This window comes from Phalacrocorax aristotelis, chromosome 5 (assembly GCF_949628215.1).
Source record: "Phalacrocorax aristotelis chromosome 5, bGulAri2.1, whole genome shotgun sequence".
Classification (NCBI taxonomy): Eukaryota; Metazoa; Chordata; class Aves; order Suliformes; family Phalacrocoracidae; genus Phalacrocorax; species Phalacrocorax aristotelis.
The window spans coordinates 67,625,427-67,649,570 of record NC_134280.1 but is presented as its reverse complement, the minus strand read 5'-3'; positions in this window follow the sequence as shown (position 1 = coordinate 67,649,570).

The window sequence follows — 24,144 nt, the reverse complement described above, 5'->3', positions numbered from 1 at the left end:
TGGACTGCCTGTACCTGAAAACACTTTGCTTTTGCATTGTTTCTAATAAAATAAAAAAAAAAAAGAGTCTCTTTTAAACTCATTTTTCCAAGAGGCTGAGAGGGGAGCTTGGGGCCCGCTGGAGAATACGGGAGGTGAAGCCAACGCACCACCGCATGGGAGGAACGACTTGTCCCGCACCAAAGCGGAGCGGGGCGAAGCGGGAAGGCTGCACGCTGGGGTTCACGTCCCTCAAAACCTCGGATTAACCTCAGCCTCGGTGCTTTAGCATCACCTGGGTGCAGCACCGATAGCAGGAACCTACCGGCGGTACGGCACTCGCGGCACCATCGCCAGCAGGCGTCGGGGCAGCCGAAGGGTCTCGTGGCCTCTCATGGCCGCGGAGGACGTGCCGTGGTCACAGAGCATCCCTCCTGCATGAGCCGCGGGGGAAGCAGTGCCAAAGATCACAGGGCACGTTGTTGCACAGTTGCGCGTTTACGTAATCTCTTTGCATGAAATTTCTGCCCATCTTTCCTAGTTTACCCGTTTGCTTGACCGTTTTGTCTCCATTTTGTCTTTGCCTGTTGGGAGGATGTCGGAGGCCCCAGGGACCTCAGTTCCCCTTGCGTGCCGCAGCCCGCGGGGCGAATCCGGAGGGTTTCTCAGCGGGGAAGCCGTCCCCCCGCCCGCCTATCGTGCTTCGTACACAGGACACGCACTTCGGTGTTCGCAGCTTCAGTTGGCCGGGGAGGCTTTAATTTTTAATGAACGCGCCACGACCCCGCACTCCCGGACCGGAGTCGGGCCTGCCCGCGATGCACAACTCGGGGATCCTGTTAAATTGACTACCCCGCACCCCCAGCACCTTTCTAGGCAGCAGCTGCTTTGGGGGTGCAGGGGAAGGGTTTGGGGGAGCCGCTCCCCTCTCTCTTCTCCTCCCCGGTTTTGGGGGGGCGAAGCGTTGGCACCAATATTTGTGCCTGGCCGCGTCGCCCACGCGCAGCGTCCGTGCCTCCGCCACCCTCGCCCTCCCGGTGCCTCCCGGCTGGGGCCGTGAAGGGGGTCCGTGTGTCCCCCCCCCCCCTTTCGGCACGAGGCCGGTGTTTCATTCATAAACGCCCGGCGGCGGGGCGCGGGGCTGCGCGGCGGGCGGGGCCGGCGGCGGGGCGGGCCCGGGGAGCTCCCGGCGGGCGGGGCGGGGCGGCGCGGCCGCAGGAAGCGGCCATTAGCGGGAGCCAATGGGGGCGGCGGGCTGTTACCAGGCGGGTCGGGCAGATCTCGGCGCGGGGCTCGCCCGGTACCGCCGAGACAAGAAAGGGGCGCTGGTTAGCAGTTACGGGAGATCCCTGGGCGCGGGACCCTCCCCCGCTCGCCCCGGTGAAAGCCCTGCACCTGCCCGGGAAGGGGGGTGGTGCTGCCCGCCGTCGGGGTCCGCTCCCGCCGCTCCCTGCCCGCCTGGCAGCGGGACGGGGCTCGGCACACCCCCCTCCCCGGTCCCGCTGGCCGGGCATGCCCGCGTTCCCCGCCCGCCCCGGGGTGCGGTGCGGTGCTTAACGGGCGTGCCCCGCCGCATAACGCGCCCGGCCCGCGGCGAAGCTCCCGGGGTCGGGCCGCGCGCTGCAGCCGCCACCGCTCATCGCCCCGGGGGCTTCCGACGGAGCTTCCTTCCTCCCCGCCCTCCTCCTCCTCTCCCCTCCCCGCGGCGCCCGCTGCCGCCGGGGACGCCGCTCCCGGCCGGCACTTTCTCATGATGTCATCCCGCCCCGCGCCGCCGCGCCGGCCCCGCTGACAAAGGGCGGTCGGTCGGTCCGTCCCGCCCCGCCGCCCCCGCCGGCGCGCGGCCCCGCCGCGGGAGCGCGCATTCCTCGCGTGCCGCCGCTGCCGCCGCGCCGCCGTAATCTTGCGAAGAGGCGCGCAGAGGAGCTGCCGCGGGGCGGGCACTGGGAAGCGACAACCCCCTTTCACCCACCCCCCCACCCCCGCTCTGGTTGGGGTCCGAAACGGGCCAGAGCGGCTTAAACCGGCACAAACGGACAGGGGGCAGCGCCCGCGGCTGCCCCGGGGGAGCGGCATCCGCGTGGCTGAGGCTTCAAACCCCGGGTGCCTCCCCCTTGGCTCTCCTGCCCCTGACCTGCTTTCCTTCTCCAGCTGCCTCTAATTACACCCTGCTAACGAAGCAGGAGGTGCCCTGGTGCCCAGTGAGGGAGAGGTGATGGGGTCCCTGCGTGTGGGGGCTCTGGTGAGGAGGGCAGCCCGGGCCCTGCCATGTTTTCCCCTCAGGGCGCACACCCACAGGGCCTGGTGCAAAGCCACACGCCTTCCAGATGGATCCAAGAGGTCCCCAAACCATCTCCCTTGGGCAGACACAGTGATTATGGATGAGATCTCCCCTGAGGTGTCGCTGAAGAAGTGGATCCTGAGCTCTGGCCGTGGGGCAGCTTGCCCTCATTTCTGCTTAGTGCTGACCACGCCAGTGGCCAAAATGCAGGGCCGCCATAGGGGGCCTGAGGAGAGGTTTGAAGGAGGAAGGCTCACGGAGGATTTCTGTGGGGGACCTGTGACCAAGCTGGAGAGAGGCACGAGCCTGGGTGGGTGAGCCCAGTGCAGAGCCAGGGCGGCCGGCCAAGGTGTCCCAAGGCGAGGAGGCGACACTGGTGGGACCGGACAGGTGGGGACTGTCCGTGGCTGCCTTCCAGAGCTGATGGAAATTAGCCCAAGTTTAGCCTGGATAGTGGAGGTAAGAAAGTGGAGGAAGGAGGCAAAAGGGCTGAGGACAGGGATGAAAAAGGAAGGAAACAAGGGCTGGTTTTGTTTGTTTCTTCATCAAGGGAAACCTCATGTTCAGCCATGCCAGAAATGAGCCGGTGGAAGGAGAGGCACCGAAGGAAGCCTGGCAAACAGCATCAAGGTGAATAGACAATGTCTTTATGCACCAACATCCTCAAAGTGAAAATGTTTCAGTGGAAAATATTTTGAGTTTAAAACCAGCTACTGTTTCTCTTTTACTGTGCACTGTTAAGCCAGAGTCCTCAGCTGACAGTACGTTTTGGTAATACGTTAGCATGAAAATGACCAACGTAGATGCCAGTGTTTGATATGGATTAGTGAACTATGAAAAAGCATGTCTTAGCCACGTAGAGCATTTAAACTCCATTTACAAAGTCGAAAAGGAACATTTTCTCCATTCCCCAAACTGACACTTCCACGTAGTTTTGCAAGGCAATTTAAAGACATGTCATAAACACTGTTAGAATCTTATTGTTGAACTGGGTATTGGTAGTGGTTTTTGAAACATAGTGTTACTATTTTTTGTCTCTCTTTTCACCAGTATTGCAAAACAAAAGACACAGGGACATGTTTCGTGGTGATTATAGGTTCAGTTCTGCTCCCACTGCAGTCAGCAGCTGTTGGGTTGCCATAACGGGGCAGATTGCTGATGTGATGACTTGCTTGGGGCGGAGGGACAGAGAGTTTACTGGAATGATTCCTACACTGTGTTATTCATTAGTGGCAAAGCTGTAATGAAATTTTGCAGAGTACCTTGCATAATTCCCGATAACTGCCAGTAAATCAGTATGTATCGCATACGCTGTAGAAAAGCTATTTCAGGAATGTCTTAGGTGTTGTTGTCTTACATTTTGTTTGTCTCCCTGTGCCAGAAAAGATGCATTTGTAGTCATGATCTAGACTGTCAGATAGGCTGGGCTGGTGGGGTAGCACCATGGAGGCAGATTTGCTTCCCGGCTAAAAGCATTGGCTCCAGAGAGAGGTAGCTGCAGAGATCAACACTTGTCCCTGTGCACTCGTCTTTGCAGTAAAAAGGTGTGATGATAGAAGCTTATCTTGGGAATCTGGTCTAAATACAAATGAGATCCGGCACGGTTTTTGTCACTGTCTCCACCACCCGTTCCCCAGCTCTTCCAGAGTCCAGAACCGAGTCTATCCAGCTACACACTGCACTTCTTGTTTCAGTCACCTGCCCTGTCTGCTCTCTCTCCACTTGCCTGATAGTGGTAAATCTGCTTGCCACATCCTTGCAACAGACTCTCTGAGTAGAAGTGGTACAAATAACCTCTGGGGCCAGACTTTTTAGGGTGCTCAGCACTTCTTATCTCCAATTTAAGCCAGCGGCAGTTCATGGGATCAGTTCTTCTGTGCATCAGGTGCTTGGCTCCCCTGTAATCTTCTTTAATTACTGCCGGTGGCAGTTCACAAGTCCTTTGGTAAGGTCCCAGTTCTTGGCACTTCAACATGGTGTGGAGGAAGAGGCTTTCAAAATCGAAGTCCTGTCAACATCTGACACCTGCCTAATTAGTTCTGTATTCTCTCACCCTTTCTTTTGATTTAAAGTCCCATTTTGGGGAAAGGTCATCTGCCTTGTTTCAGAACTTCTTGAATATTGCTCTTGAATACATTTGGTTGAACGACTGCAATGACCAGAAGAATTTACCTCTTACTACCCAACACCATGCGGTGTTTTCTACCAGGGTCTGAGAGAAGGTGAGGATGAGGAGAGGAAGAAACCTGCTTCACTTGAAAGCGGTGGACTGGATAATGTAAATGATTAGGACTTAGGATATTTCACTGAAAGAGCTGCAGTCAGTAGCACAAACAATCCTGGAAAGTCTCCTTGGCTTCTGGTGTTCTGCAAATGACTTCCCCGAGCCTTTCTAAGCAGGTGGGCACTGTTATGCCCCCAGCAAGAGGAGGGCCCTGCTGTTCGCTGCAGCGAGACCCTGGAAGCTGAGATTGCTGTAGTCACCTACAAGATGTTTGCATCCTGCAGACCATTTTGAAAACCTCAACCGTTTTACTCCTTGGTTGTAAAGTGGATTGGCACCTCTCTGAAGGACAAGTATGCATTCTTTGAACCTTTAGTGAAAATAATTTGGCTCAAAACCAAGTCTAAACACTGGATTATAATTTTGACCTGAAGCATAGATGACAAAATGATAAATTTGCAAAACTCAGGCATTTTTCAGAGCACATGAATTCAATGGGAGTATTACCATCAACATCAAAGGGAGCAGGATTGAACCTGTAATGTATAGCACTAATGACTACAATCAAATAAACTTACATTGCTTGGGTTTTCTACCACCTTTTGCCTTGTGTGCGTGTGTGCACTTTTATGTGTGTGCCAAATGAGTGGATCCAGAGTGCTACCATTTTGAATCTGGGGCAGTTATACTAGATGGGTAAAAATATAAATAATGATGCAGGTTGACAAGTTTTGGGGAATCTAGTCGATTTGTTTCCATAAATCAGTAAAGGAAGTGAAGAAATGAACACCTTGAAAGATGAGATTATAGTCTTAATGAAGTCTTCAGAAGCATTTACACTTAGTTTGATCTGCTTGTGGTAACTGGTAACTTTTACTTACTTGTGGTGAAGCTCAATTTGGTTAGAAAGTATGGAATAGCATATCGCTATGGAAGCGCATAATCCTACAGTTACATCTTTGTGTGCTATTTATTTTACATTGATCGATTGTTGTTGCTGGGTTTGGAATAGTGCACAGCTGTCAGCAGTAGCTGTTTTGTCCCCTCTAGTTAGTTCATACCTGGCTCGCTCTCCACAGAGCTGCAGCTAGTGACAGAAGAGTGTAAGGTATGACAACAGACTCCTATTTAACTCAGTTGAATTTCTTTTGTTGGCTAATTTTCATTTGTGTTCACATTGTTTTCTAAATTGCACAGCTTTGCAACCTTAAACTGTGGATGCTTCTCGAGAAAAAAAGAGGAATCATCTTTGTGAATGTGTATTATATTTCGGAGGGATTAAAGCAAAAAAGTCAAAACATGAATGTCAGTTTTGATTAGCAGCTACATCAGAAATGCTTTGTTTCAAAGTATGACATTTTCTATGGTCCTAACATTACCTTGGCCCAGAAAGAGCCTAGAGTTTGTAGCAGCGTTGGTGCCCACTTTTAAAGTAAAGAACAATCAAAATTTAAAATTTGATGTCATTCCATTCTAAATTCCCTTTATCCTTTACGTTTTCTTGATTCCCAGCTTGGGACTTGAGTGGCTTTATCCATGTGCTTAGTCTGCTGTTGCCTGTTGATAGGATCCCCAGTCATTCAGAAGATGCTAAGGCTCTGTCAGCATGTGTAAAAACCTCCATTCGCTTGCTCATTGGAAGGAGGTCTTTTTAATGCAGCTAAAAAATTCAGAGGATGCTCTCATGGGATTGCCTAGTCATGATTGCATCAGGCTGAGAAGACGTCTGGATGAACGCAGTGATGTTAGATGAGATCATCTGACAAAGATTCTCAACTGGAAAATGATACGGCACGCAGATCCAACGCTTCAAACACCTCAAGAAAGAACAAAATAAACTTTAATATTTATTTCCAGCCCCAAACACACACAGAAGTCTCTGCCAGGCACAAACTTGTGTCGCACGCACGGGTATCATGGCGTGAATGCTAATTGTGGTGTATCCTGAAACGTGCAGGTAATTTCCCAGAGTATTGTGCTGGGAAAGGGAGGATCTGGAAAAGGGGAATGGCTACATTTTTGCTTGAAACACATGATAAAGCTATGCCCCACCTTATCTCTCCTCTTTAAAATCTGTGTATAGTTTGAGCATATTTTGTCTACAACCAAAGTACTCCATCAAATCCCAGCTTTGCCTTTGGATTCAAGCTGGGGGTGGAACTGGTTAAAGAAGCTGAATCTCGGCAAAATGTTAGTATAAGAGCAGGATAACTTTCTCAAGAAACACTGAGAATATTTTTTCCTACTTCTGGAGTAATCAAATGATGTAGCACAACGATTTGCATTGATGGCAATGAGGCCAGATTGTGAATGATTTGGAAGCTAATTCAGTAAAAGACTTAAACATGTGCCTAAATTTAAATAAGTACGTACACGGGAATTACTCATAAGCTTAAAAATTAGATATATGTTTAAATACATTGCTGAACTGGAGCCTAAGGGTACAGTTTGAAGTTAAAGCTAAACTAATCTAGAGAGTAGCTGTTGCTGAAAGTGATTAGTCTTCTGGTTTGCTTCACTGAAATGGCCCATGCTGGAGTAAAACAAATGCAGTTTGAGATGATAACTGCTATTTCCTCAAGAAGTTTGAAAAGTATTAATCTCTCATAAAAATGCAAGTAAAAGTCTTAGTACTAAAAATCAATGGAGATACGCTGACGCCAATTTTTGTACTAACATGTAATCCCTATTTGATTTCACAAGCTACAGTCTGTTAGAGAAAGAATTAAGGGGAGCAGTTCTCACACGGACGAGGATGCATTTATTTCTTTTCTTTATGGGCTCCTACATCCTCCTAGTGATAACTGAGGGTATGGGAACAGCAGTGCAAATATGTCACTGAAATCAAGCTGTCTGCAAAGCAGGCGAGAAGAAACAGGGTGTTTTGAGATGCTCTTCCTTCTCTGTGGGATGTAGAAGATATTGTAGGCACGCCAGCATCACTGGTGGCCTCTCAGCCTTGCTGAAACCAGCCACAGAGGGGTTAGGGCTTCACCGCTTCTGTTTGGCCCTCTGGGAAGGTTTTGCTACAGGCAGGAGGATCACACTGTCTCCTGGCAAACTGACTGATATTTTTCTGGAATAAAACCATAGAGACTGAAGGCCGTTCAGAGGATCTGGCACAAAGGCAGGTGACCCCTTGGGAAGGTTAAGGCTTCCTGGCCATACATCAGGAAGTCATGGGCTCGGGGAGATGATGCTTGCAGAGTTGTCTGCATTTTTAAGGGTGGTGAAAGCAGATAGTCTCTCAGTGCAAACATTTAAAAGCAGCGGAGGTCTGAGGACCCCAGGTATCCTGCTGGCAAGCTTTCCGTGCAGGGAGGAAGACTGGGGCCTGTGGATTTCTATCATGGTCATTTGTGCTGCAGCTAAGCACTTGGCTGCCTGCCTCTGACGGCTTTGTGATAAGACTGCAAAGATCTAGCATATTTTTAATCAAATGTTTCCATTAGTTTTAATATATTGTACCCATCAGATTACAGTCACTCAACAAAAATCCAGCCTTCGACACACAGCCTCATTTATCCTTGTTCCTACCATGCACCCAGCTTTGCTTTGCTGACGTTGGTTCTGGTTGTACAGTCCTGTTGTGGGCTATTTTTTTGGAGGGGTGGGGGGCTGTTGCAGTTAGCCTGATTGGAGCAACTAGGCCAAGGAACATCAAGCAGTAAAATAAAGTCTTGATGACATATTTGAACTCTTGTAGACCGTGGGTTATCTGATCTGCAAGGTCACTGCTATTCTCTGGGAAAGTTTTAAAAGAATCTGCTCCTGTTTCAAGCTTAAAGGGCCCTTCTTGATAATTTTAGGATGAAAAATAATTTTTGCTGAGGTATATGCAGTTCTGCATAGGTGAGTGTTTCAGAGTATTTGCTACCTGTATTTTTTTTCTTTTCTTTGCACTTAACTGCACATCAAAGGCAAACAGAGTAGAATTAGTTTTGATAGAAGGAAAAAGTGACTGCAATACGGTTCCTTCTGCTACCAAAACTGAACAAAATGCAGAAAGGAAAATAATAATAATGTGAAAATGAGAAACCTAAAATGAACTTTAAAATTCCTTTTAATAATTTAAGCTGTCAGCAGCAGCAGAAATAAGGAATTACATTTCAGGCATGACTTATACCAGGCATGTCTTAAAAAGAATAAGAGGAAGACAGATTGATAATGCCTGAAGAGACTGTCCCTGGGAATAAAAAAGTGCAGAATTAGGCCCTGGGAAGCCAAGTATCTTTTCCACCGCTCAGTCTGTAGAAAAAAGAAATGATGGCCCTTGATCTTTTGCAACTCTAACAGATGGACTTGGGGAAGCAGTAGGACAATATCATTAGAAGTGTTGTCTTTTTGTATTTATGAAAAGTCAAGTTCTGCCTTGCTCAAAATGTTTGAAGCGATTATATTACAAAGATTTGGTATTAATATGATTAGCTTAACAGTATTCTTCTGTAATACACATCATAAAGTCCTGGCAGAATGCAATTGAATGCTAAAAACATCGCATAATAACTTTCACAGACCATTAAGGTTTAAGGCTACAGCGTGGGAGTTTATTACAAAGGGACCCTGAAATCTTGTACACTCTTACATCGGCATATACTTTAAATTAGAGGTATTTCCCCGCTCAGGCTTTATTTACTGCAAAGTGTGATGTTCTAACTTTGTGTTCATATACAGACTAACTTAGCTTTGCAGTGGGGTTCTTGCAATAACTCAGGGAATCCTATAGGAAGGGGTCGAGGAGGCTGTTCTTTTCCTTTCATGGGAATCTGAATATGGAAACTCTTGGGCATTTTGTCCTTGCTGGCTGTGGCAAACTATCACCCCCGTTTCCCTCCTATTATAGTAACAGCATATTCCGGCAGGATGAGGTATGACTTTCCCTCGCTGGTGTGTTTCATGCTACTCTGTGTACTGTTGGGAACAAGGATAATTCACGCCCTCGCCTCAGGGATTATAATTTAATGCCTTTAAGGAACATGTAGTTTATCTACAAAGCAATGCACTACTTGTGCCATAAAGATTTCCTATCACCCAGTATGAATATGGATTCAGATCCATTTATTTGATTCTGTGTAGGTATCAGAGTTTAAGGAAGGATCCTATTACCTTGCTGTTATCTCCTCGGGCTGATTTTAGCCTGGTATAACTCCACGTGCTCCCATGAAGCTAGTTCAGACTCACGTTGGGCTAGTGGGGAAAGACTGAGTGCATGTACTTGATGAAGTTAGAGTGGTAGCAAAATGTGAGCTGGAGTCATTGGCGGAAAAATCTATCATTCTCCATTGATAAAAAAGTTTATGATTAATCACCGGCTTGATTACATTGCCCTTTAATTAAGTTTGTAAGTGCCAAAGAACAGGGACTTTGGTGTGTTTTTTCTTTGTTATCTCCTGACTATGGCTCTGCTGGTGTGATTTTTATAAAACGCCTTGCATCGATTTCTCCTTACTACAACTGTTCATACCCCTGAAGGGGAATTAAGGTCATATTCTTCCTTGCTGATGCTTCCACAGTTGGAACCATTTCAGTGGAAAGCAAAAAAGTAGGTGAAAATATGTGCTGGTTTCACTTATATTGTAGAGTTACCATCCTTTACGTTGGGTTCATTTCCCAGCTTTCCCTGGAGCTCTCGGGAACCCACACAAGCATCCATGGGATTTTCTTCCACAGAAAACTGCTGATGCTAACCACGGATGGATCTCCAGCACAGGCAGCTGTTACCAGCAGTTTATAGTAACCTTCCTCACACAGGATCCCACTGCACTTTACAAACTAATCAAACACAGCACCACTGATGTGCAACGGGTGCCAGAGCAGAGCGTGGCAGCTATTCAGTGCAGAGTATGTGCATCAGGATAGTTTCAGCCAAAGCCAGAGTAGCCAATTCCATCTCTGGTGAGAAGAGTCCTGGGGTGATCAAGGGCCAGAACGAAAAAGGAGAATTTTAGTTCCTAATGAACATAGTAGCTGGGAGAAGAAAATGTTACAAATCTCAGCATGGCTTCCCCAGGGAAATAAAGGGTGCTGATGGTGCCTGGCAGGCTCAAGGACTTTTGTTGACGGGCTCACTGAGGTCTTGGATCTCCTTCTGACATTGAGCCATTTTAAGCCCTTTGCATTTTTCTAGCATTTCTGCTGCTTTTCACTAGATCATACCTGATGCTTTGGTACCAAGCAGCCCTTCTGATAACAGGGGTGCAGTGCTGTAGTCCCTGAAGAACTCCCCCACTCCCATAGTACCATCAGCACAAGGAGAAACAGCCTTGACAAAAATCCCAGTGGGACTCTGCGTGCACAGTTCCTGCACCGAGAAGTGAAAATTCAAGTGCAATGTGTGGAATTTGCAAGTGCAGCTTCCCTTGTTTCTAGCCCACCCTCTGTGCTATAAAAATATTTTTTTGACTAGTGGTTGTTATCCTTACAGCAGAAATGTAACAGCAACAAAGTATGACTTGAAATATCAACAACCAAGCAAAAGGCCAGAGTGCATTGCTTTGGGAGGGCTGTCTCACAGATCTGCAAGAAACCTCAGCTCCTTTTGTCCTGAGGGGAGGATTCAGCAGCTGGGGTCATTTGGGAACAGCCACCCAACTGGGTGATGAAGAGGGATCAGACCCCCTCGGGAGAGTGGCTGGCTGCTCTGGGTGCCATCATCAGTGCTGGACTCTCCCCACGCAGCGAAGCCAATTTACTCCAAATTGTCATCCCGCTCCAGGGACCACACGCTGTAGGACTAGATGTTACGCCACCTATTCTTTAAATATCTGAGTCTAACGCTGAATCCAGTTCTTAGTAACTTAGATGCTACATTAGTGAGTGTGTCAGTGTCTAAGCCCACCTAAAAATCCAAGCTTTAGCCACGTTCACAAGTCATTCGTTGTCTTGCAAGAGTCAGCCCCAAACCAGAATAGAGTGAGACCTTTGATGGTATCAGTCTGAAGATAAGGAGGAGACTTGCCAAGCCAGATGTTGGTTGCCTTGCATGCCTAGCAGGCAGCCCATAAGGCATCCATCCTTTCACAAGTCACCCTCAGGAAAAGTCACTCTTAAGATTTACCTACTAGAAAGTGCAGGCAGGAGTTGGAAGAGGGTAAGGATCAGGCCGCAGGTCTGTTACACCACTTCGAGCTGTCGAGTTCGGCATTTTGTCAGTGGCTGCTGGGCTGTTTCAGGCAGTGTGGTCACATTTCCAGTCCGCAGTCCAGTGGAGCTGGCTGGAAACACTGGTCAGACACAGGTTTCTTGTGCTTCTGTGCTGCTTCATACTAGGAAAGCCAGTTCCTCAACTCAGGCTGGATCTTCTTCCCGCTCTTCTGATGAGGGAAGTTAACATAGTTAACATGCTCTTGTTCACAAACCTACCTCTTCTTTAGAAGCCCTCTCTGCCGCCTTCGCTTCCAAGCTGATGGAGCCCAACCAGCTCGGGGCCCTGGCTTCACTTGGGGCATAGTTATCTCATCTGTCTGGCTCAGCTTATCAAGAGAGAGATGGAATTGCACACAGGTATGCAATTTTGGACTAGTTTACATGATATAACGTAATAATAGTAATGGTAATGATAATGATGATAATATGCTATAGATGAGAAAAACTATTGTCTCAAAATGTATCTGACAAGCAGTATAATGCAGTGTTATGTACTCAAGAGGGGAGAATAGGAGTTACTTCACTCATTTTCATCCCATCCTCTGAGTCTTGTCTAGCCTACGGGTTAAATCTGGGAGACAGAATCATCTGCATGAGAAATGTGGTATGAACCATCGGCTCAGGCTGATAGGAACTACAGGCTCCCACACAGCCCATACCAAACGATAGTCCTATCAGATGGAAAGAGGTTATATACATAGCGTAGTGTATCAGTCTCAGTTAAGTATCTTTGCAGTAGTTTCCCACATCACTTAGCAGCTTGTTTAACGCATCATGATTAACCAGCAGGCTCTGCAAGAATTTCTCACAATCAGTAGAAATACAAGAGACCTGAAGGACCACAGTAGAAGGCAAACATAGTGATGGACAGTAAGTGTGTTCATGCCTCTCCTGAAAAATGTCCACAGCTGGTTAGCTTCCAAAATATTATAAATTCATTGCTAATATTTTTGTTTCAACCCTTTCATCATGATATTGTAGACAGTTTTAGGAAAAGCTGCAGCAATCTTGATTACTGAAGTCCTGTTATACGTATGATGGAACTTTGCAAAGCCACAATTTTTTTCCCAGCCTGCACAAAATAATCCGTTATCTCTGATTCTCAGAAAAAGACTTGATCATGAAGTGATTATAGTGAGATCTTTTACTTGAGTCTGCAAATACTTTCATAAAATATGACAGTTGATAAATGCCTTATCTGGTATGCCAACTTACTTGGTATTAAATTCAAATAGAGAAAAAGAGCATGTTTTATGATGCCTCTCACCTCCTTTTTACCATACACCTTTGCCTATTAACTGTTTTGCAAAGTTCAGCAGTTGGTAATGGATTTGCCAACCATGCAAGTTTAGAAAGTGCCTCTCTCTGTTATCAAGATCAATAGTTTCCTCTCTTTTTAATTGCAAAACACTTTCTTTATCATGAAAATTTTAAATTTCCATAAATAGCCTTCCCAAAGGCTAAGGAAGTGCTAAACAAAACTAAAAAACAAAGTGAGAGGAAGTACAATGAAAATAAATTGCTGAAATGCAAAGCCTGAATTCTTTCAGGAGGAGAACTTGGGAGGTTCTGAGCACCCCTGAGAGCTGCTTGCATTGATAAAGTTCAGCAAGGAGGTGCAAAAGCATCCTACAAGGCCTCTTAAAAGAGCCCCTGTCAGCCTTCCTTCTTAGGCCAAAGTCCAAAGCTGATTCAAGGCAGTATCAAGCCACAAAACTTTAGTTATAGAGATAGAGGAAGGAACAGCTGGCACATGAAGATGACAGATAGCAAAAGTGTGATCTTAGATGAGACTTCTAGTTACTTAAATGCTGTTGAATTAAATATTGTCCTGAAACCCCAAAATATTGTTCTACAAGTTATGACACAGAGAGCTGATGCATGGTACATCACAGTGATGTAATATTGACAGACAAATACAGCTATTGTATTCATAAATGTTCGCTTTACAAAGCAAAGAGCATAGTAACAAAATATACTTAATGCTAGCATGATAGACTGCAATGTAATCAGTGTCTTGGATGAATTGAGAACACAAACAAAAATAGATTAGCTAACAACTAAATTGTATTTATCTTGCTTGACAGGGCTAGTTCAATAATGAGTCATTTTTTGATCTAATATCGCTGCCATCTCAAGTATTGTGGGTAATTGTTACTGCTGAGAGAAAAAGTTCAAACAACCCAAAGGCTGAAGGAGGCAAAGGAGTATTAGCATGTCTAATGCTGGAGTATTAGCATTAGTCCGTCTGATCCCCAATAGGTGCAATATACCAATTAGTTGCATACTTCCTTGAGCTGTGAAACTGGGGTCTCGGCCACCTGGGGTCATTACGAATCTCATGGGGCTCTTGTGAAAGCAGAGTTATTTTTCCAGGCAGGATTGTAGCTGAGAGTCTGATATATCCTTCATGTAAGCTGTGCTGCCCACGCTCTGCTGGCTGCTGCATCCCCTCACCTCCAGTGGCTGGGGCAAGAAGAGCGAAAACCTTGCTCTGCTGATCCTGTTGGGCTATTCTACAGGAGCGGAAAACCCTGAGATGTAGCCAAAGTTTCGACTCAGCCACCTTTACGAACCCTGTCTTTATCTACCCTGCGGTGACAGCAGCTCACGTAGCCGGCTCCCCAGACCTGCCTCCCAGCTAGCTAGCACAAGTATCGATAGCAGTGTAAGTAGAGCAGCCCAATGCTCAGGACAGGCTAGTAGTAGCCCAAGTATTTACCCAGGGGCCTGGGTGGTTCTGCTGGCCATGGTATGCTCCACACTGCAATATCCGAGCTGACGAGCTCAGGCATGTCTTCATGAGCTGCATTACTTTGGGGACTGTAGCACTGGCCTATCAATTTGTTGGTAATCAATGTGGATGAGTAGGAAACTTATCTCCAAGCACGCTTCTTCAAGAATTAAAAGCATTCTGCATTTATAATGGAGAGTAATGGTTGTCAACTTAATTGTAAATAATAAAACTTTGTGCTGAGGTCAATCGTGTTCCAGGTGGAAATGTGCTGTGGAAGACAAATATTCAAAGCAAGAATGGGCATGAATGTGATTGGGCTTGATTCTGATCAAGTTTACATTTGTTTAAAGGCCCAGCCCAAAGCCTGTGAAAGTAATTTGAGTGACAGAATACATCAGTTTAAGTCAAAGGGATTACCCTACTGTCAGCCCAGTATGGGTGAGATCAAAACCCAGATCGTTATCTTTTTGTGGTTTTCCTTTTTGCAGATTGAGAGGGAGTCAGTGTGAAGGGCCATTGATTGTTTTGTAAAATACCCTTAAAGGGTCAGCCTTAAGGAGTCTGCCTGCCCCGACTCTTCGCAGGGTATGGCCTATAAAGTTACCGGGAGGCTGAAGATTCTGTACCTCTCGATGTGCACTGCATCTGTTTGGTTTTGCTGCCAGAGGTAATCAGACAGTTAATAGCTTTTGCATAGAGAGCCAATTGACTGTGTGCGATGTCAGAGCCTAGCCAGGCATGAAAATACAAAATGGAAGAATAAGTTAAACCACCACGTTCTTTGGGGAAATGCTAATGGTGCCAGTTATCACTTCCCACCTTGGTCTCTTGTTCTTTCATCAGAATCAATTACTTAATTTTTCTTTTTGTGCGTGATGATGATGCTTTCATGAAAAACAAGTCTATGGAAATACTGAATACTAGTAAGTCAGAAGAAGCAAAGGATGCAAAACTGCAGTTTTCCCATGGCCTGAAAATGACTCCCTCCCTGGCTTAGGGCAGCCACAGGTATGCTGTTAATTTTAAGTCCTCTTGCCAGAAGGCTATAAAATGTCTTTTCATCTTACGTTACATAAGTATCCAACAAATAAGAAGACTGTTATTACAAAGGCAACCACACCGAAAAAAGGTTTCATTTACTCTGAAAACCTGCATTAAAGACTTCTCATGTCTCTGGGTAACTTGTAGGTTGCCGAACACTGTTGGAGAGGAAAATTCATTGAATTCTTTTAATAAAAGAAAAAGTAAGTTTGATGCAACACCAAACTGGGATGCTACTAGGACCCATGTGATAAATCTTCTGCTAAACATTATGGAAATTTACTCTCAAAGATGAGCTTCGGTATTCTTTCAGCATACCAGACAGCATTCTGGAAAACAGTGGTAACGTTTAGCACTCTCTAATTAAACATTTCAGTCACCCTTCTCAACTAAACAGAACAGATCTATATATGTCAGGAGTGAAAACTGTGAGGTTCTAAGTACATCTTATGAAAACACAACTGAGTCTGAGGATGTGCAGGACTTGAGAGAAAGCGCTCAGCAGGCACAGGAAGGGTCTTCAAAATCCTCATGCTTATTGTCATCAGAGAAATAATTCTGCTTGGCTTCATTGGGTGCTGAATTGTTGCTTTGCACTTTGACATGATTTTCTCCAGGAAAATAAAATATGTTTATGTGCCAGTAAGATAAAGACATTGTGACAGTGAGATAAGGCATAGGCGGATGCCTCTGTGAAGGTGATCCAGCATGTGCTCAACATACCTCTTAGTAATTAATGCATTCTTCCTGAAGTAGTTGTGTTATGTCCTTCTACATCTTCACAAATTGGGAGGCATTGGTTATGTTTAAAATATGTTCTAAGTCAGTTAACTTCCAGGCAGTAAGGCATCCTCACCTGCTCATTTCACAGGGAAAAAAAACCCCAAACAATAGAAATAGCCATGTGCATGTTGACATCCTGCTTGTGAACCAATATTGTCACAAGCAATAGGCTCAGAAAGAACGGACCAATCAATGAATATGAACTGACTTACACTAAGCTAAAATTAGGCCCAATATCCTGATTAAAGTTCCTACAATTAACTAAATAAATACACATTCTCAGTTAATTATTTTTGTAATACCATTGTGCCTAGAGGCCACATCTGTGACTCAGAGCCATCCATACGAAGCACTGCAAATACATCCAGTTAAGACACAACCCCAGTCTTGAACAGCTTGCTGTTCATATGGACAAAAGAAACAAAGGACTGGAGACAGAAATCGATTATCTCCGTGTCACAGAAACAGAGAAATTGAATTGTCTTTCCCAACACTCTGTAAGAATTATTTGGCAGGACTGAGAAGCAAATAGAGACCATCAGTTTCCTCTTTGCGAGTCTGCCCGCCCTTTCTCTAGCACAAACTCCTTTTTTACCAGAAGACTCTCATGCACAGGACAGCTCTGTACTCTTGTTTCTTTACATTACATTCCTTCTTTTTCAAATGCAGCACAGTACATAATAGCTAGAGGTTTTGGTTTCCTGTGGCCGTTGAGCTTGTGTCCCATCAATCTCACCAGTGTGTAACACACCGCTAGTCTATAGGAACGAATAGTGTTTCACGAGCAGAAACTCAGGGCCTCAAACACACAAATCCATGAGCATCCACATTTCCATTGACTGCTTTCACGTGGTTTAATAGCTCATATACATTCTTCCTCAAATCCAGAGCCAAGCTGTGCCTCCTTTGTGTACATTTGGAAATCGGCTATGTAGATAAAACCTTTAAAATCTCATTGCAAGAGGAGAAAACGTGTCTTCTAAATCCAGAAATAGCCCATTCTTTTAGGTCAGATCAACCAACAGTTATAGCCTCATCTCTTGGAAATACGTCTCGAAAGCTTCCGTAGCAAATACTTTGGCTGCAATAACTAAGTTACTTTTGTAACCATTAGCCTTTCCTGATTAGTTTCTTCTGCATTATGTACTTGCACCTATAGAATATAAACTCATCAAAGCAGAAATTGTGCTGCTTGCTGACAAAAATACAGAAATAGAAATACAGAGTGTCCAGTGCATGGTTACTCTACTCTGTTTCTAAAGAGGCAGCCTGCAGTGGCATCTTCAGGTGTTACAGACCTAAACCCAAGATCCTTGCTTTGGCCTGTCTCTTTGTCTACTCTCTGTCAACCCTGGTTCTTTCAAAATCAATGACAAAATGTTGCTGGCATTAACTTAATCTAGAATTTATTCTTCTATCTCCAGACAAGAAGTGCAGTTATGTAACTAGTGGATAGTTCTCAAAGCTTCTTTCCCCCTCCTCTGCAGAAAACGTATCTCAGAAGAAAGCTGAAAATCATGAGGTTTCAAAAGTACTAGTCTTACCTCTTCACCAAACAACCTCAAATTTGTGATCCAGGCTTTGATAGATTCATTTTGTAGTCAATCAACTGTACTGGTGGATTTGAGGAGGTTTGACAAATTTGCTCAAAATAAATAGTCTGTTCTTCTTATAATCTTAACTAGGGAGTTACTTGTAATGATTCAGTAATGAAAATTTCCTTTTGCAGCGGTTTAGCTATAAAATATGACTTTATGTGAGACCTTGAGTCCGTCTGGAACTCCAACAAGTCAACGTCTGTGCCATCTTCCTGGCTGTAAAATTATTTTCATCCTCTTTGCCAGACTGAAGGTTCTAGGAAAGGCCTAATTGACAAATTACAGAACAGTGTATCAAACAATTTTTTGCAGATAGCCACATGTCTGAAACAAAATCTTCCTTTAAAGAGCATGGATGTATAATTTGAATACGTGCTTATTTTCTAGTTCTGGAATATTTATTTACCTGAAACCCTGCAGCTTTAAGAAACATATTGTGGACTGAAGAAAAAGAGTAGCAGCAAAATAATCGATGGCCTAGACTTCTCCCTTTTTGAAGTCTCCTGGCTGAGAAAGTGAAAAAAAAGAGTCTCTGTGTTTGATGAATGCAAGAACCAGGTTTCCAAGCATGGAAAGAGCCTTTAGAAACACAAGTGAGGTTTTGATCCCTGGCCCCAGTGTCATCCATCTTGGAAAGCTTTCTGTTTTTATTATTTTAAACAGGTCAGCAACAGTGAGATGGGAAACTGTAGATTTCAAAACAGACGTCTCTACAGCGTTTCAGCAGAACACTGCATGATTTCAAATGGAAATTTAATATCAGTCCTGGATCCCTTGCAAATTACCTAGCCTTTTGCCAGTGGGCACCCCAAGTCTCCAAAACAGGAGCACCTCCCAGCTTACAGCGGTAAGCACGCAGCACGCAGGAGACCAGAGCTCTGGTTCCCAGGGGATCTTGTCTCACAGGCCTGCGTCCTGAGTTAAGGATTGGAGTTACAGGCATTTGCTTTGCGGCTCCTCTCCTGCCTTTTACCCAGCTCCCGCAGGAAGAGGACTCTTGGGTCCCAACACCTCCACCTGTCCCAGCTCCTCTCTGGGCATTTGGGGCTCGGACCTGGAGCGTGCAGCTGCCTCCATGGGTTGCACGTGGCCGCGATGCCCCTGAATCCAGATTGTCACTGTGGAGAGAAGTCCTCAGCAGTGAATGAAAAATATTTTCCATTTTCAGCTCCGTGTTAGTTGAATGGAAATTTTGCAACTTGCTCAGACTGATATAGTTAGGGCTGCGTCTTTGCTGGTGTGAACAGGAACATGGTAGCTTTTTTCTGTTTCCTGCATTTGAACATGGTGAAAATATGATCTGGGCCTTCTGTAATGCTATTTGCTGACACTCTGTCTTTAGGAAAGTAATTCGGGAAGAACAACAAAGAATTCTTCAGCAAACTTCCTTGCAGAAAAGGTTGTGGTTGTCTTGCCAGCTCTCAAAATTAAAACTATGTTCCAGTCAAAAATGCCTATTCAGACTGACATCAAAGAGGAAAATGCGAGCAGGTCAAGGAGTTTAATTTCCATGGCACTTGCATTTGTGATTCACATGTAGGGCGCAGTAATGACTTACATGCCCATTGGCAATAATGTAATAGAAGGCTAGTGTGAATAAAAAGAAAAATGAATCGGAGGTAACAGTAATGGGCCAAATTCTGTAGTCGGTTGGATGCGTGGAGCTCATTGAAGTTGGGCAGTGTCACATAGAGCACGATCTGGCGGTCTTTCTCACAGGAGCATTTTTATGAATACATACCTTATGGAGCACCCTCTCAGTTGCTGGTAGCCTGGGCTGAGGTTTTCAAAAGTGAGCAGCGGTGCCGCTGTTTGGGATATCGATCCAAGATGCTCATGGGGGCCTGATGCCAGAGGGCTCCTTTCCACTGTCTAGCAACCAGGTCCCTTTAATGTAGCTCAGGCTGAACATACTAGATGACGCCTGAAAACCTGGGTCTCAGGGCATGTTTCCTGAATCATTTGAGGTGTGTTTTCATACCACAAATCTCAAAATCTCTAGTTAAGGTGAAGGACTATATCTTGAGGTATGAAAGCAGGAGGTATGTAAACTTTTTAACAGTGTATATTCTCCTACTACTCCTTATTTGCTTTTCTCATGGGACGATCCAACTAGGCTTTACAGAATGTTGATAAATAGATTTTCAGCCCATTTCATTTAACCATTACTGCATTTCCATATCAAAGATTTTACACTTGGCATGCCCGAGCCTATTTTATTTGTAATCTTTTCTCAAATGAGAAGTTTGGAATGTTTTTTCATTATGTGTTTCATCTGCAATGTACTACCTTCATGTTATTTTTTGAGATGAGATCTTATACGCTACCTCAAGTCATTCTACAACTCATTGGCTCTTATTTATTCTGGCTTCCTAATCTAACACAATTTCAATGTTGAAACTTGTTGCTATTTTTTTCCAAGGATACACCGTATGATGTTAAGCATGTGCTGTGTATCAAAGTGCAAATATAAACTAGTTGATAGTCTCTAGTCACACCCTGGATAGGTGCGGCAGTTGGGAATTTTTCACTTTCTGGCTGGAGATCAGAATGTGCTTAACATGGCTCTACATACAGGATCTTGGTTGGGAGAGAACTGATTGGGGTTTTTTTGTTTTTTTTTTCATGTATGTTGTTTGAAGCGTTGGGAGCTAAATAGTTGTACTGTTTCCAGAAACAGATTTTTACTTGTTTGGCTATATTTAGAGCTGCAATCAGGAGATTTGAGGGTATGATAATCCACTGCTTTACTGTCTTCCCTTCTTTCTGTCTTTCTCTCTATCACTTTGTGGATAAGAGGATGGACGAGCTTAACTCTAATGTCAGCCTAAGGCATGGTGCACAGCTGCACTACTCCAAGAGAAACTCCAAGGAGGAAGTATGACTCAGAGAGCTGCAATTCCTTCCACGGTTCCTCCTTGTTCCAGCCAGGGAAGTAAGTTACTTTGGTATTTGTGCTGCTAGACTAAAGCTTACTTCTCCCCTTGTGCTTACAAGCCTCAGCTTGCAGAACAGAAAGAAGACGAATAAGGGTCTGTGCCAGGAGCAAGGTGTCACTAACCTGGGAAAGGGCGTTTTGCTGCCTTTGACACCTCGGTTGCCCAAGTGAGATGGGAACCACTGTAGCCCCCGTGGCATTTCGCTGTAAACAGTCGCCTCATAGCCACCCGTTTATATTGGCTTGCCAGTCATTTTGCAGAGATATACATGACTGCCTGTCTTGTCAGGCATCTTTTACGTTAATACCAAGAGCAATGCACAAACTATCGGAGAGCTTTGTGCTTGTTTTTCTACTCAGATTGTTACATCATGCTGATTTTCTTGCTTAATTTTCCTAGTCCTTCATTCGATAAGGTGTAGTCACTATCAGGCTAATGTAGAGCTCACCAGACACTTCTGAATTGCTTCTCAGACAATCAGTTTCTCACTGACTTTTATTTTCCGCAGTAATAGTTTGTTATTATACTCAGAGACTAGCAAAGGATTTGCAGGCAATAATTCTCTTGCCAAAACAGAAACAGTAATAAGGGTATTCACAGCGAAATGTTCAAAATCAGTATTTCTTCACTGGTAGTGCGGCTCTAAGGCCTGAGAACACCAACTGACGTATGATCTCTTTGCAAATGATGCACATGACTATTCACCTGCCTGACGTTCTGCTGAGCATCAACGCACTTTGGAGAAAAGAATATGAAATTCACAGCCTTTTTTTTAATATGCTTTTTCATGGACGGACGGCAGAGCAGAAATACTGTACTACAGTACAGAGGGACCTTCAACTGAGCACTATTTTAAAAGAATTTATAATATGACAGTAAAATATTATGTTAACTGAGACAGGGTCAAATGAGAACACATACTAAATAATGATGTGATGCACTGGCCTGAAAGATAAAAGGGGTCAGGAAAACAAGAGAGGAATTCATTCATATGCATATCAGCTAGATGATCCAGGTAGGAATGAAACCTCAGTACTTGTTACTATATCCTCTAGGATTACCAGGGAGAAGTTTTCAGGAAGTGTCTTGCAATAAAAAAAAAACACAACCAAAACCAGGAGTAAGAATCAACTTCAGAAAATAGATCTGGCCCTCATATGGTGTTCAGCAGCACAGATACGCACACACACACATGCACACTCACGCTTCCTGCCTGAGTTATATCAGTTTCAAAAGTAGTCTGTGAAAGAAGATTCAGGCAATTGGACCAACTTCTGCTTTCAGTAAAGTGGACTGAACATAGAGCTGAATTTATACCTCCATGTATGATTTTGTGTACCAACATGTATAAAGCTCGTCCTTATACTGTGAGCTTTGAATGGCATCAGTACTAATTCACCTGAGTACCTGACAGAGATCTGCAGAGGGATATAGAAAGATAAACAAAATCCATTTGAGCTGGTCTTTATTCCTACTCTGGAAATAAGTGATGTAAAAGAAGCATGCAGTTCAAACGTGCAGAAGTTGCTTTTATTTTGCATCAGTTTATTCAGGTGGTTTAAATAGGTTTAGTTAAAATAATCAGTTGAGCCTTTTTGACAACTTTGTAAGAAAGCCTTATGTGGCTAATTCTTAAATATCATCAGACAGCAGGCTGATTGTGTTCAAGAGCATGTTGTTGCTCCAGGTAGCAGATAACTTCCTGTGTTGAAATGCTGACTTGAGAGTGATATACTTGTAGGCAAGGAAATATCATCTTCCAGTCCTGCTGTGTCTTAAAGTAATCTATGGGCACTCTCTTCAGCTGAATGGCTGTGTTTAGCCAAGGTATTAGACGCATTCAGGATGTATTCAACTCATACACCTTCCAAACTACTTGATGGTTTTTTAGTCAGATTTCTAGTGCTAATAATAGCTGAATATGCTGAACTGCCAGGAATGTTACTTGTATAACTATGTAATAAGTGTGCTTAGCTGTGTTTAATTATACAGATATGCAACTGACACCTTTACCGCTTTCTGTAGTTAGTTTCCTGTTCCCAGGGCTTAGTAATATGGAACCTGCTTTCAAAATGGGAGAATCCTTTGGAATAGCAACAGTCATGCTTCATGCTTTGGCAGTTCTGAACACGTAGTCAAAACTATGGCAAAAGAATTTTTAGTGGATCAAATTATGTGCCCTTTGGAATAGAAGTGAATTCAAAATAATTCCACGAAGTCAAATCAGAGGAGAACTTACTCTCCCTGGTAAATATTACTTTAACAAAATGGGCTGGATGATTCGCTGTGAACAATTCAGTGAAGATGTTATCTGTGTTTCATATAACCTTCCTTTTTCTTTTCTCCATATTCCTCTTTCTCTTCCTCATCCTCTTTTTAACCTTCTCCACCTTCCGGTGCTATGCATAGAAGACCTAAGAACATAAATGAAAGCATACATAAGAATGAGATGATAGAGTTAGCAGTTTGGGCAGGATAAAAGCAAACTGTTGCTGGAAGTGCAGAAGATGGTAAAATACCAATAATCTGCACTGATATCTGACATGACTAACAGAGGAAGGGTTCATTCCTTGTATTGTTTCAGTTCCTGAGAGCGTCCCTTGCCTTCTACATTGTATAATATAACCTGAATAAAATGTGGCTACAAAAGCAAAAAGGTAACACTGATCCCACTCTAAAGAGGATTTCCTACTGTGCTCATCACTGCAGTGCCTGAGAGCGAGACACACTATTGCTGTTGCAGTGCAAAGTTCATGGAATATCAAGTGTTGATAATCTGTGCTTGGAGTCTGTAAATGTATGTACAAATGGATCAGATCCACAGCTGGCATCTGTCTGGCTCCAGATCTGGTCCAGTAAGTTTCTAAAGAGTAGTTCACGACAGACCATTGAAAACTTCCAAAGAAAGTCCCAGGGCACATGACAGAAATGGCCAAGTGGGACAGCACAGTAGAAGAAAGAAATCCTGTGGGTTCATTTCTTTAAAGCATAGAAGCCATTAATCATTTCTATTCCTTTCCATTTGAAACAGCTGCCTGCCTGCATTTGCTAAGTAACTGCTTTCCTAACCACACAGAAACTAAGCTGTGGGCCCCAGAATGCTCATGCTTCCAGATATTAATAAACAATTTCCCTCTTTCACTGTGTCAATGAGAGCACGTTAACATTCTTAGCATCTGGTTTTGGTAGTGAAATAAAATGCTAACGTTTCCACACTTCATGAGTTCCTTCCAAAAATCTTATTGCTTATCTTCTCAACTGAAGCTTCCGAAGTTCAAAAGCTTGACTTGAAAAATCTCAGTGGCCTTCTCCCTGTCACCTGTGATGTCGGATGTTGCTCGTTATCAAGTTAGAAAATAATCTCTCCTGTCGTGCTTATTTGCTCATCTTCTTGTGAAACTGAGTTACGTTTTCCA